Here is a 9728-nt window from a genome sequence, read left to right as displayed (position 1 = left end):
ATAGAGAGTTTTATCTAAAAGTTGATTAATTTGTATCCAAAACAATGGAAAGGTAATGATTTCCAAAGAAATTTGGGTATTTTTTCAATGTAACAGTTTAGATAAAGATAAAAGCATAGTTTCCGGCGAGGTTCGAACTCGCGACTTTCTGCGTGTAAAGCAGATGTGATAACCACTACACCACAGACCCGTTACCAAGGTGTAGAGAGTTTTATCTTAAAGTTGATGAATTAGTATCCAAAACAAAGGAAAGGTAATGATTTCCAAAGAAATTTGGGTATTTTTTCAATGTAACAGTTTAGATAAAGATAAAAGCATAGGTTCCGGCGAGGTTCGAACTCGCGACTTTCTGCGTGTAAAGCAGATGTGATAACCACTACACCACAGAACCGTTACCAAGGTATAAAGAGTTTTATATAAAAGTTGATTAATTTGTATCCAAAACAATGGAAAGGTAATGATTTCCAAAGAAATTTTGGTATTTTTTCAATGTAACAGTTTAGATAAAGAGGAAAGCATAGGTTCCGGCGAGGTTCGAACTCGCGACTTTCTGCGCGTAAAGCAGATGTCATAACCACTACACCACAGAACCGTTACCAAGGTATAGAGAGTTTTATATAAAAGTTGATTAATTTGTATCCAAAACAATGGAAAGGTAATGATTTCCAAAGAAATTTGGGTATTTTTTCAATGTAACAGTTTAGATAAAGATAAAAGCATAGGTTCCGGCGAGGTTCGAACTCGCGACTTTCTGCGTGTAAAGCAGATGTGATAACCACTACACCACAGAACCGTTACCAAGGTATGGAGAGTTTTATATAAAAGTTGATGAATTTGTATCCAAAACAATGGAACGGTACTGATTTCCAAAGACATTTGGGTATTTTTTCAATGTAACAGTTTAGATAAAGATAAAAGCATAGGTTCCGGCGAGGTTCGAACTCGCGACTTTCTGCGTGTAAAGCAGATGTGATAACCACTACACCACAGAACCGTTACCAAGGTATAGAGAGTTTTATCTAAAAGTTGATGAATTTGTATCCAAAACAATGGAAAGGTAATGATTTCCAAAGAAATTTGGGTATTTTTTCAATGTAACAGTTTAGATAAAGATAAAAGCATAGTTTCCGGCGAGGTTCGAACTCGCGACTTTCTGCGTGTAAAGCAGATGTGATAACCACTACACCACAGAACCGTTACCAAGGTATAGAGAGTTTTATCTAAAAGTTGATGAATTTGTATCCAAAACAATGGAAAGGTAATGATTTCCAAAGAAATTTGGGTATTTTTTCAATGAAACAGTTAATATAAAGATAAAAGCATAGTTTCCGGAGAGGTTCGAACTCGCGACTTTCTCCGTGTAAAGCAGATGTGATAACCACTACTCCACAGAACCGTTACCAAGGTGTAGAGAGTTTTATCTAAAAGTTGATTAATTTGTATCCAAAACAATGGAAAGGTAATGATTTCCAAAGAAATTTGGGTATTTTTTCAATGTAACAGTTTAGATAAAGATAAAAGCATAGGTTCCGGCGAGGTTCGATCTCGCGACTTTCTGCGTGTAAAGCAGATGTGATAACCACTACACCACAGAACCGCTACCAAGGTGTAGAGAGTTTTATCTAAAAGTTGATGTATTTGTATCAAAAACAAAGGAAAGCTAATGATTTCCAAAGAAATTTGGGTATTTTTTCAATGTAACAGTTTAGATAAAGATAAAAGCAGAGGTTCCGGCGAGGTTCGAACTCGCGACTTTCTGCGTGTAAAGCAGATGTGATAACCACTACACCACAGAACCGTTACCAAGGTATAGAGAGTTTTATCTAAAAGTTGATTAATTTGTATCCAAAACAATGGAAAGGTAATGATTTCCAAAGAAATTTGGGTATTTTTTCAATGTAACAGTTTAGATAAAGATAAAAGCATAGGTTCCGGCGAGGTTCGATCTAACGACTTTCTGCGTGTAAAGCAGATGTGATAACCACTACACCACAGAACCGTTACCAAGGTATAGAGCGTTTTATCTAAAAGTTGATTAATTTGTATCCAAAACGATGGAAATGTAATGATTTCCAAAGAAATTTGGGTATTTTTTCAATGTAACAGTTTAGATAAGTATAAAAGCATAGGTTCCGGCGAGGTGCGAACTCGCGACTTCCTGCGTGTAAAGCAGATGTGATAACCACTACACCACAGAACCGTTACCAAGGTGTAGAGAGTTTTATCTAAAAGTTGATTAATTTGTATCCAAAACAATGGAAAGGTAATGATTTCCAAAGAAATTTGGGTATTTTTTCAATGTAACAGTTTAGATAAAGATAAAAGCATAGGTTCCGGCGAGGTTCGAACTCGCGACTTTCTGCGTGTAAAGCAGATGTGATAACCACTACACCACAGAACCGTTACCAAGGTATAGAGAGTTTTATATAAAAGTTGATAAATTTGTATCCAAAACAATGGAAAGGTAATGATTTCCAAAGAAATTTTTGTATTGTTTCAATGTAACAGTTTAGATAAAGAGGAAAGCATAGGTTCCGGCGAGGTTCGAACTCGCGACTTTCTGCGCGTAAAGCAGATGTGATAACCACTACACCACAGAACCGTTACCAAGGTATAGAGAGTTTTATCTAAAAGTTGATTAATTTGTATCCAAAACAATGGAAAGGTAATGATTTCCAAAGAAATTTGGGTATTTTTTCAATGTAACAGTTTAGATAAAGATAAAAGCATAGGTTCCGGCGAGGTGCGAACTCGCGACTTTCTGCGTGTAAAGCAGATGTGATAACCACTACACCACAGAACCGTTACCAAGGTGTAGAGAGTTTTATCTAAAAGTTGATTAATTTGTATCCAAAACAATGGAAAGGTAATGATTTCCAAAGAAATTTTGGCATTTTTTCAATGTAACAGTTTAGATAAAGATAAAAGCATAGGTTCCGGCGAGGTTCGAACTCGCGACTTTCTGCGTGTAAAGCAGATGTGATAACCACTACACCACAGAACCGCTACCATGGTGTAGAGAGTTTTATCTAAAACTTGATGAATTTGTATCAAAAACAAAGGAAAGGTAATGATTTCCAAATAAATTTTGGCATTTTTCAATGTAACAGTTTAGATAAAGATAAAAGCATAGGTTCCGGGTAGGTTCGAACTCGCGACTTTCCGCGTGTAAAGCAGATGTGATAACCACTACACCACAGAACCGTTACCAAGGTATAGAGAGTTTTATCTAAAAGTTGATTAATTTGTATCCAAAACAATGGAAAGGTAATGATTTCCAAAGAAATTTGGGTATTTTTTCAATGTAACAGTTTAGATAGAGATAATAGCATAGGTTCTGGCGAGGTTCGAACTCGCGACTTCCTGCGTGTAAAGGAGATTTGATAACCACTACACCACAGAACCGTTACCAAGGTATAGAGAGTTTTATCTAAAAGTTGAATAATTTGTACTCAAAACAATGGAAAGGTAATGATTTCCAAAGAAATTTGGGTATTTTTTCAATGTAACAGTTTAGATAAAGATAAAAGCATAGGTTCCGGCGAGGTTCGATCTAACGACTTTCTGCGTGTAAAGCATATGTGATAACCACTACACCACAGAACCGTTACCAAGGTATAGAGAGTTTTATCTAAAAGTTGATGAATTTGTATCCAAAACAATGGAAAGGTAATTATTTCCAAAGAAATTTGGGTATTTTTTCAATGTAACAGTTTAGATAAGTATAAAAGCATAGGTTCCGGCGAGGTTCGAACTCGCGACTTTCTGCGTGTAAAGCAGATGTGATAACCACTACACCACAGAACCGTTACCAAGGTGTAGAGAGTTTTATCTAAAAGTTGATTAATTTGTATCCAAAACAATGGAAAGGTAATGATTTCCAAAGAAATTTGGGTATTTTTTCAATGTAACAGTTTAGATAAAGATAAAAGCATAGGTTCCGGCGAGGTTCGAACTCGCGACTTTCTGCGTGTAAAGCAGATGTGATAACCATTACACCACAGAACCGTTACCAAGGTATAGAGAGTTTTATCTAAAAGTTGATTAATTTGTATCCAAAACAATGGAAAGGTAATGATTTCCAAAGAAATTTGGGTATTTTTTCAATGTAACAGTTTAGATAAAGATAAAAGCATAGTTTCCGGCGAGGTTCGAACTCGCGACTTTCTGCGTGTAAAGCAGATGTGATAACCACTACACCACAGAACCGTTACCAAGGTATAGAGAGTTTTATCTAAAAGTTGATGAATTTGTATCCAAAACAATGGAAAGGTAATGATTTCCAAAGAAATTTGGGTATTTTTTCAATGTAACAGTTTAGATAAAGATAAAAGCATAGTTTCCGGCGAGGTTCGAACTCGCGACTTTCTGCGTGTAAAGCAGATGTGATAACCACTACACCACAGAACCGTTACCAAGGTATAGAGAGTTTTATCTAAAAGTTGATGAATTTGTATCCAAAACAATGGAAAGGTAATGATTTCCAAAGAAATTTGGGTATTTTTTCAATGTAACAGTTTAGATAAAGATAAAAGCATAGGTTCCGGAGAGGTTCGAACTCGCGACTTTCTGCGTGTAAAGCAGATGTGATAACCACTACACCACAGAACCGTTACCAAGGTGTAGAGAGTTTTATCTAGAAGTTGATTAATTTTTATCCAAAACAATGGAAAGGTAATGATTTCCAAAGAAATTTGGGTATTTTTTCAATGTAACAGTTTAGATAAAGATAAAAGCATAGGTTCCGGCGAGGTTCGAACTCGCGACTTTCTGCGTGTAAAGCAGATGTGATAACCACTACTCCACAGAACCGTTACCAAGGTGTAGAGAGTTTTATCTAAAAGTTGATTAATTTGTATCCAAAACAATGGAAAGGTAATGATTTCCAAAGAAATTTGGGTATTTTTTCAATGTAACAGTTTAGATAAAGATAAAAGCATAGGTTCCGGCGAGGTTCGATCTCGCGACTTTCTGCGTGTAAAGCAGATGTGATAACCACTACACCACAGAACCGCTACCAAGGTGTAGAGAGTTTTATCTAAAAGTTGATTAATTTGTATCAAAAACAAAGGAAAGCTAATGATTTCCAAAGAAATTTGGGTATTTTTTCAATGTAACAGTTTAGATAAAGATAAAAGCAGAGGTTCCGGCGAGGTTCGAACTCGCGACTTTCTGCGTGTAAAGCATATGTGATAACCACTACACCACAGAACCGTTACCAAGGTATAGAGAGTTTTATCTAAAAGTTGATTAATTTGTATCCAAAACAATGGAAAGGTAATGATTTCCAAAGAAATTTGGGTATTTTTTCAATGTAACAGTTTAGATAGAGATAAAAGCATAGGTTCTGGCGAGGTTCGAACTCGCGACTTCCTGCGTGTAAAGCAGATTCGATAACCACTACACCACAGAACCGTTACCAAGGTATAGAGAGTTTTATCTAAAAGTTGATTAATTTGTATCCAAAACAATGGAAAGGTAATGATTTCCAAAGAAATTTGGGTATTTTTTCAATGTAACAGTTTAGATAAAGATAAAAGCATAGGTTCCGGCGAGGTTCGATCTAACGACTTTCTGCGTGTAAAGCAGATGTGATAACCACTACACCACAGAACCGTTACCAAGGTATAGAGCGTTTTATCTAAAAGTTGATGAATTTGTATCCAAAACAATGGAAAGGTAATGATTTCCAAAGAAATTTGGGTATTTTTTCAATGTAACAGTTTAGATAAAGATAAAAGCATAGGTTCCGGCGAGGTTCGAACTCGCGACTTTCTGCGTGTAAAGCAGATGTGATAACCACTACACCACAGAACCGTTACCAAGGTATAGAGAGTTTTATCTAAAAGTTGATTAATTTGTATCCAAAACAATGGAAAGGTAATGATTTCCAAAGAAATTTGGGTATTTTTTCAATGTAACAGTTTAGATAGAGATAAAAGCATAGGTTCTGGCGAGGTTCGAACTCGCGACTTCCTGCGTGTAAAGGAGATTTGATAACCACTACACCACAGAACCGTTACCAAGGTATAGAGAGTTTTATCTAAAAGTTTATTAATTTGTACTCAAAACAATGGAAAGGTAATGATTTCCAAAGAAATTTGGGTATTTTTTCAATGTAACAGTTTAGATAAAGATAAAAGCATAGGTTCCGGCGAGGTTCGATCTAACGACTTTCTTCGTGTAAAGCAGATGTGATAACCACTACACCACAGAACCGTTACCAAGGTATAGAGAGTTTTATCTAAAAGTTGATGAATTTGTATCCAAAACAATGGAAAGGTAATGATTTCCAAAGAAATTTGGGTATTTTTTCAATGTAACAGTTTAGATAAGTATAAAAGCATAGGTTCCGGCGAGGTTCGAACTCGCGACTTTCTGCGTGTAAAGCAGATGTGATAACCACTACACCACAGAACCGTTACCAAGGTGTAGAGAGTTTTATCTAAAAGTTGATTAATTTGTATCCAAAACAATGGAAAGGTAATGATTTCCAAAGAAATTTGGGTATTTTTTCAATGTAACAGTTTAGATAAAGATAAAAGCATAGGTTCCGGCGAGGTTCGAACTCGCGACTTTCTGCGTGTAAAGCAGATGTGATAACCACTACACCACAGAACCGTTACCAAGGTATAGAGAGTTTTATATAAAAGTTGATTAATTTGTATCCAAAACAATGGAAAGGTAATGATTTCCAAAGAAATTTGGGTATTTTTTCAATGTAACAGTTTAGATAAAGAGGAAAGCATAGGTTCCGGCGAGGTTCGAACTCGCGACTTTCTGCGCGTAAAGCAGATGTGATAACCACTACACCACAGAACCGTTACAAAGGTATAGAGAGTTTTATCTAAAAGTTGATTAATTTGTATCCAAAACAATGGAAAGGTAATGATTTCCAAAGAAATTTGGGTATTTTTTCAATGTAACAGTTTAGATAAAGATAAAAGCATAGGTTCCGGCGAGGTTCGAACTCGCGACTTTCTGCGTGTAAAGCAGATGTGATAACCACTACACCACAGAACCGTTACCAAGGTGTAGAGAGTTTTATATAAAAGTTGATTAATTTGTATCCAAAACAATGGAAAGGTAATGATTTCCAAAGAAATTTTGGCATTTTTTCAATGTAACAGTTTAGATAAAGATAAAAGCATAGGTTCCGGCGAGGTTCGAACTCGCGACTTTCTGCGTGTAAAGCAGATGTGATAACCACTACACCACAGAACCGTTACCAAGGTGTAGAGAGTTTTATATAAAAGTTGATTAATTTGTATCCAAAACAATGGAAAGGTAATGATTTCCAAAGAAATTTGGGTATTTTTTCAATGTAACAGTTAAGATAAAGATAAAAGCATAGGTTCCGGCGAGGTTCGAACTCGCGACTTTCTGCGTGTAAAGCAGATGTGATAACCACTACACCACAGAACCGTTACAAAGGTATAGAGAGTTTTATCTAAAAGTTGATTAATTTGTATCCAAAACAATGGAAAGGTAATGATTTCCAAAGAAATTTGGGTATTTTTTCAATGTAACAGTTTAGATAAAGATAAAAGCATAGTTTCTTGCGAGGTTCGAACTCGCGACTTTCTGCGTGTAAAGCAGATGTGATAACCACTACACCACAGAACCGTTACCAAGGTATAGAGAGTTTTATCTAAAAGTTGATTAATTTGTATCCAAAACAATGGAAAGGTAATGATTTCCAAAGAAATTTGGGTATTTTTTCAATGTAACAGTTTAGATAAAGATAAAAGCATAGGTTCCGGCGAGGTTCGAACTCGCGACTTTCTGCGTGTAAAGCAGATGTGATAACCACTACACCACAGAACCGTTACCAAGGTGTAGAGAGTTTTATCTAAAAGTTGATTAATTTGTATCCAAAACAATGGAAAGGTAATGATTTCCAAAGAAATTTTGGCATTTTTTCAATGTAACAGTTTAGATAAAGATAAAAGCATAGGTTCCGCCGAGGTTCGAACTCGCGACTTTCTGCGTGTAAAGCAGATGTGATAACCACTACACCACAGAACCGTTACCAAGGTGTAGAGAGTTTTATCTAAAAGTTGATTAATTTGTATCCAAAACAATGGAACGGTAATGATAGCCAAAGAAATTTGGGTATTTTTTCAATGAAACAGTTAATATAAAGATAAAAGCATAGGTTCCGGCGAGGTCCGAACTCGCGACTTTCTGCGTGTAAAGCAGATGTGATAACCACTATACCACAGAACCGTTACCAAGGTATAGAGAGTTTTATCTAAAAGTTGATTAATTTGTATCCAAAACAATGGAAAGGTAATGATTTCCAAAGAAATTTGGGTATTTTTTCAATGTAACAGTTAAGATAAAGATAAAAGCATAGGTTCCGGCGAGGTTCGAACTCGCGACTTTCTGCGTGTAAAGCAGATGTGATAACCACTACACCACAGAACCGTTACCAAGGTATAGAGAGTTTTATCTAAAAGTTGATTAATTTGTATCCAAAACAATGGAAAGGTAATGATTTCCAAAGAAATTTGGGTATTTTTTCAATGTAACAGTTTAGATAAAGATAAAAGCATAGGTTCCGGCGAGGTTCGAACTCGCGACTTACTGCGTGTAAAGCAGATGTGATAACCACTACACCACAGAACCGTTACCAAGGTGTAGAGAGTTTTATCTAAAAGTTGATTAATTTGTATCCAAAACAATGGAAAGGTAATGATTTCCAAAGAAATTTGGGTATTTTTTCAATGTAACAGTTTAGATAAAGATAAAAGCATAGGTTCCGGCAAGGTTCGAACTCGCGACTTTCTGCGTGTAAAGCAGATGTAATAACCACTACACCACAGAACCGTTACCAAGGTATAGAGAGTTTTATCTAAAAGTTGATTAATTTGTATCCAAAACAATGGAAAGGTAATGATTTCCAAAGAAATTTGGGTATTTTTTCAATGTAACAGTTTAGATAAAGATAAAAGCATAGGTTCCGGCGAGGTTCGAACTCGCGACTTTCTGCGTGTAAAGCAGATGTGATAACCACTACACCACAGAACCGTTACCAAGGTATAGAGAGTTTTATCTAAAAGTTGATTAATTTGTATCCAAAACAATGGAAAGGTAATGATTTCCAAAGAAATTTGGGTATTTTTTCAATGTAACAGTTTAGATAAAGATAGAAGCATAGGTTCCGGCGAGGTTCGAACTCGCGACTTTCTGCGTGTAAAGCAGATGTGATAACCACTACACCACAGAACCGTTACCAAGGTATAGAGAGTTTTATCTAAAAGTTGATGAAGTTGTATCCAAAACAATGGAAAGGTAATGATTTCCAAAGAAATTTGGGTATTTTTTCAATGTAACAGTTTAGATAAAGATAGAAGCATAGGTTCCGGCGAGGTTCGAACTCGCGACTTTCTGCGTGTAAAGCAGATGTGATAACCACTACACCACAGAACCGTTACCAAGGTATAGAGAGTTTTATCTAAAAGTTGATGAATTTGTATCCAAAACAATGGAACGGTAATGATTTCCAAAGAAATTTGGGTATTTTTTCAATGTAACAGTTTAGATAAAGATAAAAGCATAGGTTCCGGCGAGGTTCGAACTCGCGACTCTCTGCGTGTAAAGCAGATGTGATAACCACTACACCACAGAACCGTTACCAAGGTATAGAGATTTTTATCTAAAAGTTGATTAATTTGTATCCAAAACAATGGAAAGGTAATGATTTCCAAAGAAATTTGGGTATT

General features: G+C 35.9%; 40 non-coding genes across 40 annotated transcripts; all 40 read right to left on the bottom strand.

Annotated features, from left to right (window-relative positions):
* Positions 1–117: 117 nt before the first annotated feature.
* On the bottom strand, positions 118–189 carry Trnav-uac (transfer RNA valine (anticodon UAC)). Its single transcript has one exon. It is a non-coding gene; the product is annotated as a tRNA-Val (tRNA).
* Positions 190–318: 129 nt separating this feature from the next.
* Trnav-uac (transfer RNA valine (anticodon UAC)) lies at positions 319–391 on the bottom strand. The gene has a single exon. It is a non-coding gene; the product is annotated as a tRNA-Val (tRNA).
* Positions 392–519: 128 nt separating this feature from the next.
* On the bottom strand, positions 520–592 carry Trnav-uac (transfer RNA valine (anticodon UAC)). The gene has a single exon. It is a non-coding gene; the product is annotated as a tRNA-Val (tRNA).
* Positions 593–720: 128 nt separating this feature from the next.
* Positions 721–793, bottom strand: Trnav-uac (transfer RNA valine (anticodon UAC)). Its single transcript has one exon. It is a non-coding gene; the product is annotated as a tRNA-Val (tRNA).
* Positions 794–921: 128 nt separating this feature from the next.
* On the bottom strand, positions 922–994 carry Trnav-uac (transfer RNA valine (anticodon UAC)). Its single transcript has one exon. It is a non-coding gene; the product is annotated as a tRNA-Val (tRNA).
* Positions 995–1122: 128 nt separating this feature from the next.
* On the bottom strand, positions 1123–1195 carry Trnav-uac (transfer RNA valine (anticodon UAC)). The gene has a single exon. It is a non-coding gene; the product is annotated as a tRNA-Val (tRNA).
* Positions 1196–1524: 329 nt separating this feature from the next.
* Positions 1525–1597, bottom strand: Trnav-uac (transfer RNA valine (anticodon UAC)). Its single transcript has one exon. It is a non-coding gene; the product is annotated as a tRNA-Val (tRNA).
* A 128-nt stretch (positions 1598–1725) lies between these two features.
* Trnav-uac (transfer RNA valine (anticodon UAC)) lies at positions 1726–1798 on the bottom strand. The gene has a single exon. It is a non-coding gene; the product is annotated as a tRNA-Val (tRNA).
* Positions 1799–2127: 329 nt separating this feature from the next.
* Positions 2128–2200, bottom strand: Trnav-uac (transfer RNA valine (anticodon UAC)). The gene has a single exon. It is a non-coding gene; the product is annotated as a tRNA-Val (tRNA).
* A 128-nt stretch (positions 2201–2328) lies between these two features.
* Trnav-uac (transfer RNA valine (anticodon UAC)) lies at positions 2329–2401 on the bottom strand. Its single transcript has one exon. It is a non-coding gene; the product is annotated as a tRNA-Val (tRNA).
* Positions 2402–2529: 128 nt separating this feature from the next.
* Positions 2530–2602, bottom strand: Trnav-uac (transfer RNA valine (anticodon UAC)). The gene has a single exon. It is a non-coding gene; the product is annotated as a tRNA-Val (tRNA).
* Positions 2603–2730: 128 nt separating this feature from the next.
* Positions 2731–2803, bottom strand: Trnav-uac (transfer RNA valine (anticodon UAC)). The gene has a single exon. It is a non-coding gene; the product is annotated as a tRNA-Val (tRNA).
* Positions 2804–2931: 128 nt separating this feature from the next.
* On the bottom strand, positions 2932–3004 carry Trnav-uac (transfer RNA valine (anticodon UAC)). The gene has a single exon. It is a non-coding gene; the product is annotated as a tRNA-Val (tRNA).
* A 730-nt stretch (positions 3005–3734) lies between these two features.
* On the bottom strand, positions 3735–3807 carry Trnav-uac (transfer RNA valine (anticodon UAC)). The gene has a single exon. It is a non-coding gene; the product is annotated as a tRNA-Val (tRNA).
* Positions 3808–3935: 128 nt separating this feature from the next.
* Trnav-uac (transfer RNA valine (anticodon UAC)) lies at positions 3936–4008 on the bottom strand. The gene has a single exon. It is a non-coding gene; the product is annotated as a tRNA-Val (tRNA).
* A 128-nt stretch (positions 4009–4136) lies between these two features.
* On the bottom strand, positions 4137–4209 carry Trnav-uac (transfer RNA valine (anticodon UAC)). Its single transcript has one exon. It is a non-coding gene; the product is annotated as a tRNA-Val (tRNA).
* A 128-nt stretch (positions 4210–4337) lies between these two features.
* Positions 4338–4410, bottom strand: Trnav-uac (transfer RNA valine (anticodon UAC)). Its single transcript has one exon. It is a non-coding gene; the product is annotated as a tRNA-Val (tRNA).
* A 128-nt stretch (positions 4411–4538) lies between these two features.
* Positions 4539–4611, bottom strand: Trnav-uac (transfer RNA valine (anticodon UAC)). The gene has a single exon. It is a non-coding gene; the product is annotated as a tRNA-Val (tRNA).
* Positions 4612–4739: 128 nt separating this feature from the next.
* On the bottom strand, positions 4740–4812 carry Trnav-uac (transfer RNA valine (anticodon UAC)). Its single transcript has one exon. It is a non-coding gene; the product is annotated as a tRNA-Val (tRNA).
* Positions 4813–4940: 128 nt separating this feature from the next.
* Trnav-uac (transfer RNA valine (anticodon UAC)) lies at positions 4941–5013 on the bottom strand. Its single transcript has one exon. It is a non-coding gene; the product is annotated as a tRNA-Val (tRNA).
* Positions 5014–5141: 128 nt separating this feature from the next.
* Positions 5142–5214, bottom strand: Trnav-uac (transfer RNA valine (anticodon UAC)). The gene has a single exon. It is a non-coding gene; the product is annotated as a tRNA-Val (tRNA).
* A 128-nt stretch (positions 5215–5342) lies between these two features.
* Positions 5343–5415, bottom strand: Trnav-uac (transfer RNA valine (anticodon UAC)). The gene has a single exon. It is a non-coding gene; the product is annotated as a tRNA-Val (tRNA).
* A 329-nt stretch (positions 5416–5744) lies between these two features.
* Positions 5745–5817, bottom strand: Trnav-uac (transfer RNA valine (anticodon UAC)). The gene has a single exon. It is a non-coding gene; the product is annotated as a tRNA-Val (tRNA).
* A 530-nt stretch (positions 5818–6347) lies between these two features.
* Positions 6348–6420, bottom strand: Trnav-uac (transfer RNA valine (anticodon UAC)). The gene has a single exon. It is a non-coding gene; the product is annotated as a tRNA-Val (tRNA).
* Positions 6421–6548: 128 nt separating this feature from the next.
* Positions 6549–6621, bottom strand: Trnav-uac (transfer RNA valine (anticodon UAC)). Its single transcript has one exon. It is a non-coding gene; the product is annotated as a tRNA-Val (tRNA).
* Positions 6622–6749: 128 nt separating this feature from the next.
* Positions 6750–6822, bottom strand: Trnav-uac (transfer RNA valine (anticodon UAC)). The gene has a single exon. It is a non-coding gene; the product is annotated as a tRNA-Val (tRNA).
* A 128-nt stretch (positions 6823–6950) lies between these two features.
* Positions 6951–7023, bottom strand: Trnav-uac (transfer RNA valine (anticodon UAC)). The gene has a single exon. It is a non-coding gene; the product is annotated as a tRNA-Val (tRNA).
* Positions 7024–7151: 128 nt separating this feature from the next.
* On the bottom strand, positions 7152–7224 carry Trnav-uac (transfer RNA valine (anticodon UAC)). Its single transcript has one exon. It is a non-coding gene; the product is annotated as a tRNA-Val (tRNA).
* A 128-nt stretch (positions 7225–7352) lies between these two features.
* Trnav-uac (transfer RNA valine (anticodon UAC)) lies at positions 7353–7425 on the bottom strand. The gene has a single exon. It is a non-coding gene; the product is annotated as a tRNA-Val (tRNA).
* Positions 7426–7553: 128 nt separating this feature from the next.
* On the bottom strand, positions 7554–7626 carry Trnav-uac (transfer RNA valine (anticodon UAC)). The gene has a single exon. It is a non-coding gene; the product is annotated as a tRNA-Val (tRNA).
* Positions 7627–7754: 128 nt separating this feature from the next.
* Trnav-uac (transfer RNA valine (anticodon UAC)) lies at positions 7755–7827 on the bottom strand. Its single transcript has one exon. It is a non-coding gene; the product is annotated as a tRNA-Val (tRNA).
* A 128-nt stretch (positions 7828–7955) lies between these two features.
* Trnav-uac (transfer RNA valine (anticodon UAC)) lies at positions 7956–8028 on the bottom strand. The gene has a single exon. It is a non-coding gene; the product is annotated as a tRNA-Val (tRNA).
* A 128-nt stretch (positions 8029–8156) lies between these two features.
* Positions 8157–8229, bottom strand: Trnav-uac (transfer RNA valine (anticodon UAC)). The gene has a single exon. It is a non-coding gene; the product is annotated as a tRNA-Val (tRNA).
* Positions 8230–8357: 128 nt separating this feature from the next.
* On the bottom strand, positions 8358–8430 carry Trnav-uac (transfer RNA valine (anticodon UAC)). Its single transcript has one exon. It is a non-coding gene; the product is annotated as a tRNA-Val (tRNA).
* A 128-nt stretch (positions 8431–8558) lies between these two features.
* Trnav-uac (transfer RNA valine (anticodon UAC)) lies at positions 8559–8631 on the bottom strand. The gene has a single exon. It is a non-coding gene; the product is annotated as a tRNA-Val (tRNA).
* Positions 8632–8759: 128 nt separating this feature from the next.
* Positions 8760–8832, bottom strand: Trnav-uac (transfer RNA valine (anticodon UAC)). Its single transcript has one exon. It is a non-coding gene; the product is annotated as a tRNA-Val (tRNA).
* A 128-nt stretch (positions 8833–8960) lies between these two features.
* On the bottom strand, positions 8961–9033 carry Trnav-uac (transfer RNA valine (anticodon UAC)). The gene has a single exon. It is a non-coding gene; the product is annotated as a tRNA-Val (tRNA).
* A 128-nt stretch (positions 9034–9161) lies between these two features.
* Positions 9162–9234, bottom strand: Trnav-uac (transfer RNA valine (anticodon UAC)). The gene has a single exon. It is a non-coding gene; the product is annotated as a tRNA-Val (tRNA).
* A 128-nt stretch (positions 9235–9362) lies between these two features.
* On the bottom strand, positions 9363–9435 carry Trnav-uac (transfer RNA valine (anticodon UAC)). The gene has a single exon. It is a non-coding gene; the product is annotated as a tRNA-Val (tRNA).
* Positions 9436–9563: 128 nt separating this feature from the next.
* Positions 9564–9636, bottom strand: Trnav-uac (transfer RNA valine (anticodon UAC)). Its single transcript has one exon. It is a non-coding gene; the product is annotated as a tRNA-Val (tRNA).
* Positions 9637–9728: the final 92 nt, after the last annotated feature.

Source organism: Euprymna scolopes, chromosome 46, assembly GCF_053919585.1.
Source record: "Euprymna scolopes isolate OS-2025 chromosome 46, ASM5391958v1, whole genome shotgun sequence".
Taxonomy (NCBI): Eukaryota; Metazoa; Mollusca; class Cephalopoda; order Sepiida; family Sepiolidae; genus Euprymna; species Euprymna scolopes.
The sequence above is the reverse complement of the archived record's forward strand: the minus strand, read 5'-3'. Positions and strand labels throughout refer to the sequence as shown.